Here is a 10,269-nt window from a genome sequence, read left to right on the forward strand (position 1 = left end):
CATGCACCAAGGTTTGAGAAAACCATAATTTCAATTCTCTGTTTGTCCTGTACATGCTACAGAATTGACAATAAAGCTGACTTTGACTTTAAAGGTTTCCATGTTTGAGGAAATATTCTGTGTTGATGTGCTAATTGTTGCAACTATGGAGGTCTGAGGTGATTTTTTATCGATGTGGTGAGTACATAGTTTTTAAAAATATCACTCAATCACAATCTGTCATTTATACGTTTTAACATTCATCTCTTCTGTTTTCTGTGTCCTGTTTTTCAGGATCCCATCATACTTTGTTTGTTTAGAAGGTTTCTCCAAGTTCTGTATAAAGTATGTGATGCAACTATTTTCCCACATTTGTCTAGATACCAGTACAGTGATCATATAAGTAAGTCCATCAAGTGTTATTCTTTCTCACCTTTCCATCTCTGCCTCCTTTCACTTTTTAAAAGTTGCCGTGTTCGAGCAAATATTTTGTGCTGCTTTGCTGTTTATTGATGTGGTAAATAAATAGTCAATGAAAATATCACTAAATCTGTCATTTATTCATTTTCATATTAATCAATGATCGTATCTCACCTCTATTCCTCTCTGTCCTAATTTCAGGATCCCATCAGCAGCCTTTTGGTTTCCGCTAAAAACTGTATAGAACAATCGTCTACAACCTGTACAGTGCAAAGGGTGACTTTCCCTCTTAGTCCAGCTAAAAAAAGCATCATTTAGAGCCACAAATGTTACAAGACCTTTTGAAAAAAAATTATTTTTGATAAATATCCACTATAGAAAAGTTGTTTTCACTTTTTAAGAATCACATTTTTATATAGTTTTTTCTTTTAGGTTTTAAAATAAAGAAAAAAAAAAACAAACCTTTTGCAAAAGAAAAAAAAAATTATCTACCTATCTTACAAGCATTAGTTAGTTCATTCTTTGGTATTTTTAGCCATGCATTAAGAGCCATTGTGGGAGGTCCTGAGAGCCACTTGCTGCTCCGGAGCTGCAGGTTGCAGACCCCTGGTTTAGAATAACGGGGCTGGAAGGATAAGTTTAAGTTTAGTATACACGTATGTACACACCAACAAGACATTTTAGAAGTGTCACAAGAAAGTTTATTTTCCGGCTCAAAACGCCCAGGCTGATTTTTTCCCCAGTCCAGCCCTGGATACAGCTGAAAGTATCCCTTGCAATTAAAGCATAAAACAGACATCAAAACTGTGGCAGCTGCTGCAAACAGCTGCAGCTAAAACAACAAGAGTGTGACTGGAAGTGCAAGTGCTAATTGACACACTCTCTCTAGCACTTTGCTAGTCGTATGTTTGATTTGATCTGTTTCGTGGTTTTTATTGTAGGACTTTGTCTTTTACTTCTGTTTTAGATGTATTTTATAATTTTAGTATTTGTTTTTACGTTTTATCTTTTACTGATGAGCAGTACTTTGTTTCAGCTGGGGTTGTGGTGTGAAAGTGCTTTATAAATAAAGTTGGTATGGGATAGTATGGTATCACTTAAAGCACTACATGTTACATTCAGAAGTTATACAATTCCTACAGATTGTGCACCTTACCTGTAGCTCATATCTTATATGTTAATGTCAGCAATCAATGGAGAGAGAGAAACATTGTGGCTTTGGTCATAGTACATTTGTATGGAGCATATTTGCATTTAAAATCTTTTTCTATAATAAAATATCTTTAAAGGATTATACAGTTAGACAAACGTGCAATCAGAAATTTCAAATTGCTCGACAACTCTACAAGATTTCCTTCTACTTGATTAACTCAGATTACACATTTAATGGTGTTAAATTTTATAGTTCTGCCCTTGTCTTTGCAGGATACTCCCTGTGGGACCTTGTTGGATGCCTCCTGCTCAGTCATTTAATACTATGCACTGAAATGCTTACAAGGTCAGGAAATTACAAATTCTCAATGTAAAATTTTAAAGAATTGGTCAATTATATCATATATGTTAGATGATGTCATTAAAATAAAATTTGGAGTATATGCAGAAATCTCTAAACAACAATCAAGAATGAAAACCAGCATTGGGTGGCTGTGATTCACAGGCCAACAGACAGCAGTGCATTTTATAGCTCATCATTTTTAGTAGAATTTACTGCATTTGCTCAGAAAAACATCTGGAAACCACTGTCAGCATATACAGATTGTTGCTGCATCTGCAAGCTTATATTAAAACTCCACAATGCAATGAAAAATTAAACTTTATGCCTCACAGATTGGTCACTTGTTAAATATATTTAGTGGCGTAAAAGTTCACTAACAGAGAAACAGAAGATCTGACCTAATGATCACTTCCAACTTTTGGCAAGTCGTTTTTGTACAATTTTCAAGAAAATTAAAACTTTAGATTTGCAAATCACATTTTTACTAATGATTGTTTACTGATCATTGATCATTATGCTGCTGCCTAATGTGAGCTATAACTTTTAAAACAGCTTTGCTGTCATATGTTTTAATATTGTGTTTTTGTTAACGATGGACCTCTCGGAGACAGATAATGATTAGTAAAGCTTTATTTAACAAACAGAGAATGGTGGAATGGTCTTATGACTGGAAGACAAAATGGTGGAGTCGACAGAACATCTGGAAACACGGAGCCGGAAATGGGAAGGGGAAGAGTCCAAGTGAGATGAAACAAGGTCCGACAGGGAATGAGTGTGGAGCTGGAGTATATGTAGCCAGGTGATGAGATTGGATACAGGTGTGGACAATTAGGAATCCGGAGAGTGACTGGCTGGAGAGGGTGTGGACCATCAGCAATCTGTAGTGGGTGTAACAGTTTTCACACTTGTGCTCATATTAGATCTTTTCTTGTGAAACCAAAAACATTTTTTATTGAACAGGAACACAAGTTAAGTTAAAGAATTGTATTGAGGAAAATTATTCAAAAACATCACATCAGGGTCACAAATTTCAGCTTAAAAGTGAATCTCTAAGCCCCATTAATCCTCTTTTTCACAAATCGCTGAAGGCTTCTGTGAAGGAAATTAAATTTTGTAGGCCTTTATGGCTGTCGTATGGATTTAAGCTGCAGTTTTTATCTAAATGGGAAACCTGAGAGACAATAAGGAAGAAAGACAAGTGTGGGAAAGGAAAAGCCGTGAAAGTGAATGGAGGATGGATGTTGGATGGCTGAAGAGCCGGTGGAGACATTATGTTTTTTACGAAGCCATAAAACAAAAGGCTGCTGCCTTTCCCTTCATCCCGTCATCACAATGACCTTCATTTGATGACCAGCCCTGTTCACTGGGTTTTTAAAGAGCCGAGGTAATGGATGTTTATACATACCAGACATATACCACCTCACATAACAACATCATCACCCTTGCAGAGTAACATCACACCGGGCAATAATCTGCCTCAGGCTCCAGGTTTTATGATTGACACATCTGAATTAATCTTCTCATTTGGATATGCTGTGACAAGAATTAATTACCAGGCAATTGTGTCTAACATATTAATTTAGAGAAGATTATTCAATGCATTAGCCCGGGCACTTATTAAGCATGGTTATGTACGCATGGGTTTGTGTATTGAAATCGCACAGGCGAAAAATTCATTCCAATTTTCCATGCTTGGTTCCCGTTAACATGTCGCTATGTCCCCTCCTTCTCTTTTCACATCCTCTGTTCTTCTTCTCCTCTGTCCTCCAACTCTCATTTCCTCTCTCTTAGTGTTAAATGTTTGGGAGAAGAAGTTTATGACCAGGCTTGTGAAAAGATGGAAAAACCTACTACGTTTCTCTTTTTTCTTCATAAAGAGAGCTAAGTTGTTTTTATAGAGCTGCTTAAGTAATGACATATTGGAATATTGCATCATTAGACATCATCATATGATTGCATCATATCATTACAACTACAGTGCCAAAATATCCCCACTTTATTAAATCCACTGGCATCTCTGAGATACACAAAAGGCATCTTTTTCCATCACAGTCAACACATAATCCCCCAGGACTAACACCTTCCAGCTGGGTCCTTAGACAAGACCCTTAATGCTACTGCCTAACCATTGTAAGTTGCTTTGGATAAAAGCGTCAGCTAAATGACAGTAATGTAATGTAATGGAGGCACCATGTTTGAACACTTCAGTTACAATCACAAGAGTTTGTTTGGTGATGAAGTCTTCCAGAAGAACTGACATCCTACCAGTCTTTAAACCATGAAAATTAACTTAACGTTTCTGAAACACAAAAACCTGATGTCATCCCTTTAATCACATACTGACACCTCCCAGAAACACAAAGGGTGCTGAAGTTCATTTTAAACCAAATTATGACTTAATCCCAATCATATGATTTTAGTCAAGGTAACCAAAGAAAAGCGTAGGAACAAAGCTTAAAGTTAGCAATATCGATCTTTCACAGATTATTTGCACTTTGATGCCCCCTATCAATGACTAATTTAGCATTGGTCTTGCACCATGTTTCTTCTCCTAGCTCTCTTTATCCAGTAAAAGTCAGTCAAAAGTTGACTCGTCAACTCTTTTGTTGTCACTTTCTCTTTGTTTTTTTCAGCCCCAAGATGTTGTACAGCAATGGTAACCCCAGGAATGTGCACAATGAATGTCACTGTTTCACCCAAATGAGAAGTTTTAAGGGAGGAAACTTGTGTAGTATTGCTTTAAAAGTGCAAGTCACACCTGGCACGCTGAAATTCAAGCTGTAGAGTTTTAGGCAAAAATAGGAGAAAATAAAATGGCCTTGCAACAAAGGTGAACCCCAGATGTTTGCAGGTGCATTACTGCTTTGTACCAAACTGAAGAGAGAAACTAACCCGGTAGCTGAAATGCATCTATCAAAACAGGGCATCAGGGATGTCTGGGCTTCCATTCTTATGCTGCTGCCCAGGAAAGGACAGATGGACGGATGGACGGATGGATGGTTGGATGATATAGCTTCAGTTCTGTGGTTTTTTAGACATAATTGTTTTTAAAAAAGCAAATTAAACCACTTTTCTACCGGTCAAAACAAAGAAACAGATAAGGATCAAACTGCTTACTCCACTGCCACCTCTCCAACCTCCTAATAGGACCTTATTTGCTTCTTGATAGAGTTTAGTGAAAACATTGCAATTCTATTCTTGTATTTTTAAGACATATAAGACCTTTTTAATATGGGTTATCCTGACTATAGCTTCTAGATTTGACACCCTCCCAGTGCTCAGCTGAAGTACCAATAAGGTAAATCAAAAGCTCCAGCACTCTGTCAGCACCAGCACTGTGCATGAACGAGTTAAAATGAGCCCTGTCACGAGTAGCATGTAAGTTTTCTGTTCATTTTGAACTGCATTAAGCTGTTTTTAACTGATAAACAGGAGGGGATGGCAGCTCTTTCTTGCATGTTAAATGTTTTGTTGATATTGAACATGACATGCTAAATTGTACCATGGAAAGTCACAGACCTTGAAATGATTTCTGCTCCAGTCACAAGCATAAAGGCACCATATACACAACTAATGCAACTGCATTAGTTCAGTTACAGATATGTTAGCTTATAGATGTGCAGAACTATACAGCAAATTCCTACAGAAACTGACAAAAAGTGACTTATCAATAAAAAAAACAGAATGTTTCAGAAGGCAGTTATAAAGGATGGAATAAAGAGTGGTGCCTGCCTGCTGAACCTGAATGATTTACTCGATTGTTTTGCACACTAGAAAACCAGAAGAGAGGACCAGTAATGCAAGTTAAACCTTGTTTTTGGGGAAACTTGTACAGTCTTGTTACTGACTGCCCTAACTTATGTCTCAGACTGCCAAGGTATGATTTTTATCTGCTGCAGAGCTTCCGTTCCTGTTTATCTCACATAGCTTCGGTTTTAATTTTTTATTTTAGTTTCTTTAAGGCATATAACATGTTGTTGTTTCTTTGAACTGTATTTTTTTTATTTCCAATTGATGTTACCTCATGTTAGTGTAACATTAATTGTGAGACTGAAGCATTTGTCACTGGGCCTCTGCCGGCAATTATTGTTTAATCAGTGTGTGAAAATGATCCCATAAAATAAGCCATCCACTGAAAAGAAATGATTGTGTTTATCACAGTTTCATTTTGAGTATCTTGGTGATTTAGAATTAATGAAATGTTAAAATCTCCATGCATCTGCTCAGATAGCCATTGCGCCCATATTCCAGCACATCACATCCCATAATATGAGAAAATGAGGAGAATCCCTCATTATGTTTGTGTTACTTTGAGTTGCAGCTGTGCTTAGAAGGTGCTATATAATAAAGACTTACTTACTTTTTAATTCAGAGGTTCTAAAATATATTAAGAAATTAACTTGGACTGGCACAAAGAGATAAAGAATTTTTTGTCAATTACCAATGTCAAATAGTGTTCTTTTATACATCATTGGAAAGCCTGATTAGTCGCCTTTACAAAGTATAACTTCTAAGAATTGTGTTTCTGTGGAATAAACAACCAAGCTCAATATGTGGGTAGTACCCCCCAAATCCCCCTGCAGTATTTTCCTGTCAATATTCACTCTTTTTTGAGTTTCTTGGTGGATTGGGCAGTTGCACTCTTCCACAGTAATAAAGAAAAAAATAAATAAATAAACAAACAAAAAAAAAACAATATACGTTGGCAATTTTAACATTTTATTCATTGTAAGCTGTCCAAGCTTGGCACCTTCTCCTCATACTGGTCACCAGACTGATCACATTTTGCACATTTTTCCCCAACTGGGGGTTGTTGAAAGTCATCCAGCATGGTTGTGTTGGTCACTATTAACAGGATGCTCATGAGCTACTCTGTGATGATCCAGGCTCTCTGGGGGAAGAGTTTCGTTTTCCTGGAGAATGCAAACTAGGGGTGTAAGAGTAAAACTAATCTACATTGATATATCTATTCAGCGATCGACTATCCAATAGATTAATTTAAAAATGAATGAATGGAAATGATTGAGTTAAATCAGCAAGTGCTATTTTATATTGGCCCCTGGTTCCTGAATCTAAACAAAATTGTACAGTAGCAGAATTTTTGATATCAGGAAACATTGAATTGTTATCCATTGAACTGATAGACTGTTGGATTGTGATCAAACTGGTGGATTGCACAACACTGGTTTTGTTATTGGACAAATTACTCTCTATTCTCCTGGCAGAATATTTGTCCGTCGATACATGCAGGTGATGCAGAGTGGTTGTCTGAGATCAATGTAAGACGTCCACTAAATGTGGATATTTAAGTTTTGGTGACTAAAAACAGCAAACCTCAAATTCCTACTGGAGTTTCAGTGTTCTTGCTGACATTATACTGCTTTTAAAACACACTGCTGTGGGTGCCTGCAGCAACGTGGTCAAACATTTAATAATGATTTCCCTCTGGCCCGAAGCACTCTGCTCCAAAGTTATACTATGGGAAGTCTCAGAAGTGGTGCAGAGGTCTGAAACTGCTCTAAACTGAACTGTGGAACTGCTGTTTTCTGCTGTATTCCTGTCAACTTCATAACAACTGACAAACAAATGAAGGCAGAATTGGATGCACTGCTCATGCTGGGAGATGGCTGCTGCATCACTGAATAGATTAGCTGTTTGAGGCTGTTGCCATGGTGGTGTTCTCTGCTGGGATGTGTGGGAGGCTGTGTTTAGTGTGTGTGTGTGTGTGTTGCCTGTTATGGAAGTGAATGTTTGCCATTTCTCTGAGTAGTCATCTGTGTGTATGTGCTCCGAATTTTGTTGGATTTCTGGGAGTAAATTTTGGGGGGAGAATGTGTGAGTCTTCAGTCTCCGTTTGTGTCAGTCTTTCTAGTCTGTGTGCTGGTGTGTGTGTGTGTGTGTGTGTGTGTCCCTTGTGTGTTGCTGGCATAGCGTGGCGTGTTGCTCTAACAGGCTTGTCCTCCATTAGTGGCTCAGCACTGGGCTTAAAATTGGGAGGGAGGAGAGAGGAGGGAAGATGGATGCACAAACACACACATCTAGAACCACACACACACACATGCGCACATGTTTTTAAATTTCTTCTTTTAATAAAGCAATAGCACAACTGGATGTCATTGCAACTTCAGTTATTTGTTGTTTTTTTTTAATGATTTTAACTGTAATAAAAAATGATGGAGAAAAAATGTTTTAAAAACAGTTATCACACACACATCAGAGAGTCAGTTTCCTACAGTTAAAATGTGTAATGAATATTGACTCTCAACTAAAAATGATAAATAGGTAGGTTGCTTCAGTAACAAGGTTAGGTAAATCAATACGTCATTTGTTACAATTTCTCAACCATTTTAACTCCTGGTGAGTAGTGACAGTTGTCTGGTGCACGAGATGATGCAGCAAGAGTCTCCTTCAGCTCCACACCAAGGACAGCCACTGGAGTGGAAAGTGATTAAACCCTAAAAGCCTCCAAAAGTTATCGAAATGGTGGATTTGGTGGAGAACATGGTAACAAACTGGACTGCACTGAGCTCTTGTATAATATATATATATATATATATATATATATATATATATATATATATATATATATATATATTCATTTAAATGTATTGTTACACTTCAACTCAATTAGAGCACAAACACATCTGAATTTTGGTTAATTATCATTTAATCCAACACAGAAACAGCTGCCAACATCACCAGTTTTAGATAAGACCTACTATCTGTTGGACAACCTTGAGAATAAAGTGAAGTAACTGCAGAATAATGATATTTTGAGATTTCTCTGATGTCTATGAATGAGCCGCTATTCCTGGTGGTGCTTTTAGAAAGGTAGTTACGCACAGGTCTACTTGGCAGACAAGGGAAGGTCATGCATGACCTTTAGATTTTCAACCTAAGTGGTTTGGTCACTAATTCGGCAGACTGACAAAATGACTGAAGCTGAAGGCAGCGCTGACAAACAGTGATGACAAACAAAGATTTGGAAAGTAAAGTTAAAAGTTAGAGACTAAACCTGCAAACAAGAAGCAGGTGTGACAATCAGTAATGTGGACCAGGTGGAGCAGGAAGTAGACAACAGGAAATATCCTCTATATAAATTAAACAGGAAGCTAGATAAACTATTATAACTAATACAAACTGGGCCAGAATAGAAAGTCTTCAAATAAAAGGAATACAAATGAACACAGAAGAACAGAAGAAAGTAAGAAAGACAAAGGGCTGCTCAGTCAAGTAGGTTCATTGAGTTCATCTTTACTGAGAAAAAATGGAGCGAAGTAATAACAGTTGTGTAATATACTGTTCCAATCAATGAGGTGAGAAACCATGCAAACATGGAATACATTTGTACCCATTTCCCATAACAAAACCCCAACGAGCAGCCGGGATTTGTAGGATCGGCCATGCAAAATGGAAGGCAAAGCAGCAGACTTGAGGATGTGAGCTGCACTCATGAAAAACCTGCCAAATCTTCTGCCAAAACAGCTTATACTGCTATAAGCTGTTACTCTTGTTTTGAGCTTCTGGTAGGCCAGACCTCAACCCAGCTGAACACTTGTGGGAACAGTGCTCGTGCTTGAATGACCAACAAAACCACATAGGTTGACCTCCAACATATCCTGGTTGAGGAATGGGATGCCATCACACAGCGAAATGTGACCAGGCTGGTGATAAGCATGAAGAGAATTTACCAAGCCGTTGTTGCTGCATATGGATCTTCCACATGCTGCTGAGGTCCCTAAAATGTAAAAACTGGTAGTACATGTTTTTTTTCTCATTACTATGGGAGAGTGCAGTCATCCAACTAAACTGAATACCAACTGGAGAATATTGCAGGGAGCTCTACTCACACGTTTAGCAGTGTTGCTTATTCCACATAAGCACATATTCACATTACACCCCGTTGCAAAGGCGATGATTGGTCTTTCCTACCATGCATACAACATAAATAAGTATAATTAAAGTGGAGAAATAACAGACCAAAGATACATTTTCTTACTTTTTGTGCTAAGTTTAGAGAACGCAGAAGCCCCATTGTGAATTTAAGGAAGGAACTTAAAAACAGAGAACAAATGCGAAAATAACACTATAAAACTTGAAATAGAAGTCTAACAAGAACTAAAGCAAAACAGAATTTCTGTGTTTGAGTGTTGAAGTTTTTGAGAAGTCAGGTTCTTCAACATGTGCAGTAGATGCCTGCAGATGATCTACCACTGGGAGAAAACATCAGTATCAGGGCATGTGAAATCTCCTTTCGCAGTCACAGACAAACAGCGCTCCGGATGAAGGCTGGAATTAAAAACTTTTAATCAGTGTCACAGTGCACTGATTTCAAGATTGCAGATTCTTCCTGTCACTGTAGGGGATCACTCCTG

The sequence above is a fragment of the Melanotaenia boesemani genome, chromosome 12 (assembly GCF_017639745.1).
Source record: "Melanotaenia boesemani isolate fMelBoe1 chromosome 12, fMelBoe1.pri, whole genome shotgun sequence".
Lineage (NCBI taxonomy): Eukaryota > Metazoa > Chordata > Actinopteri > Atheriniformes > Melanotaeniidae > Melanotaenia > Melanotaenia boesemani.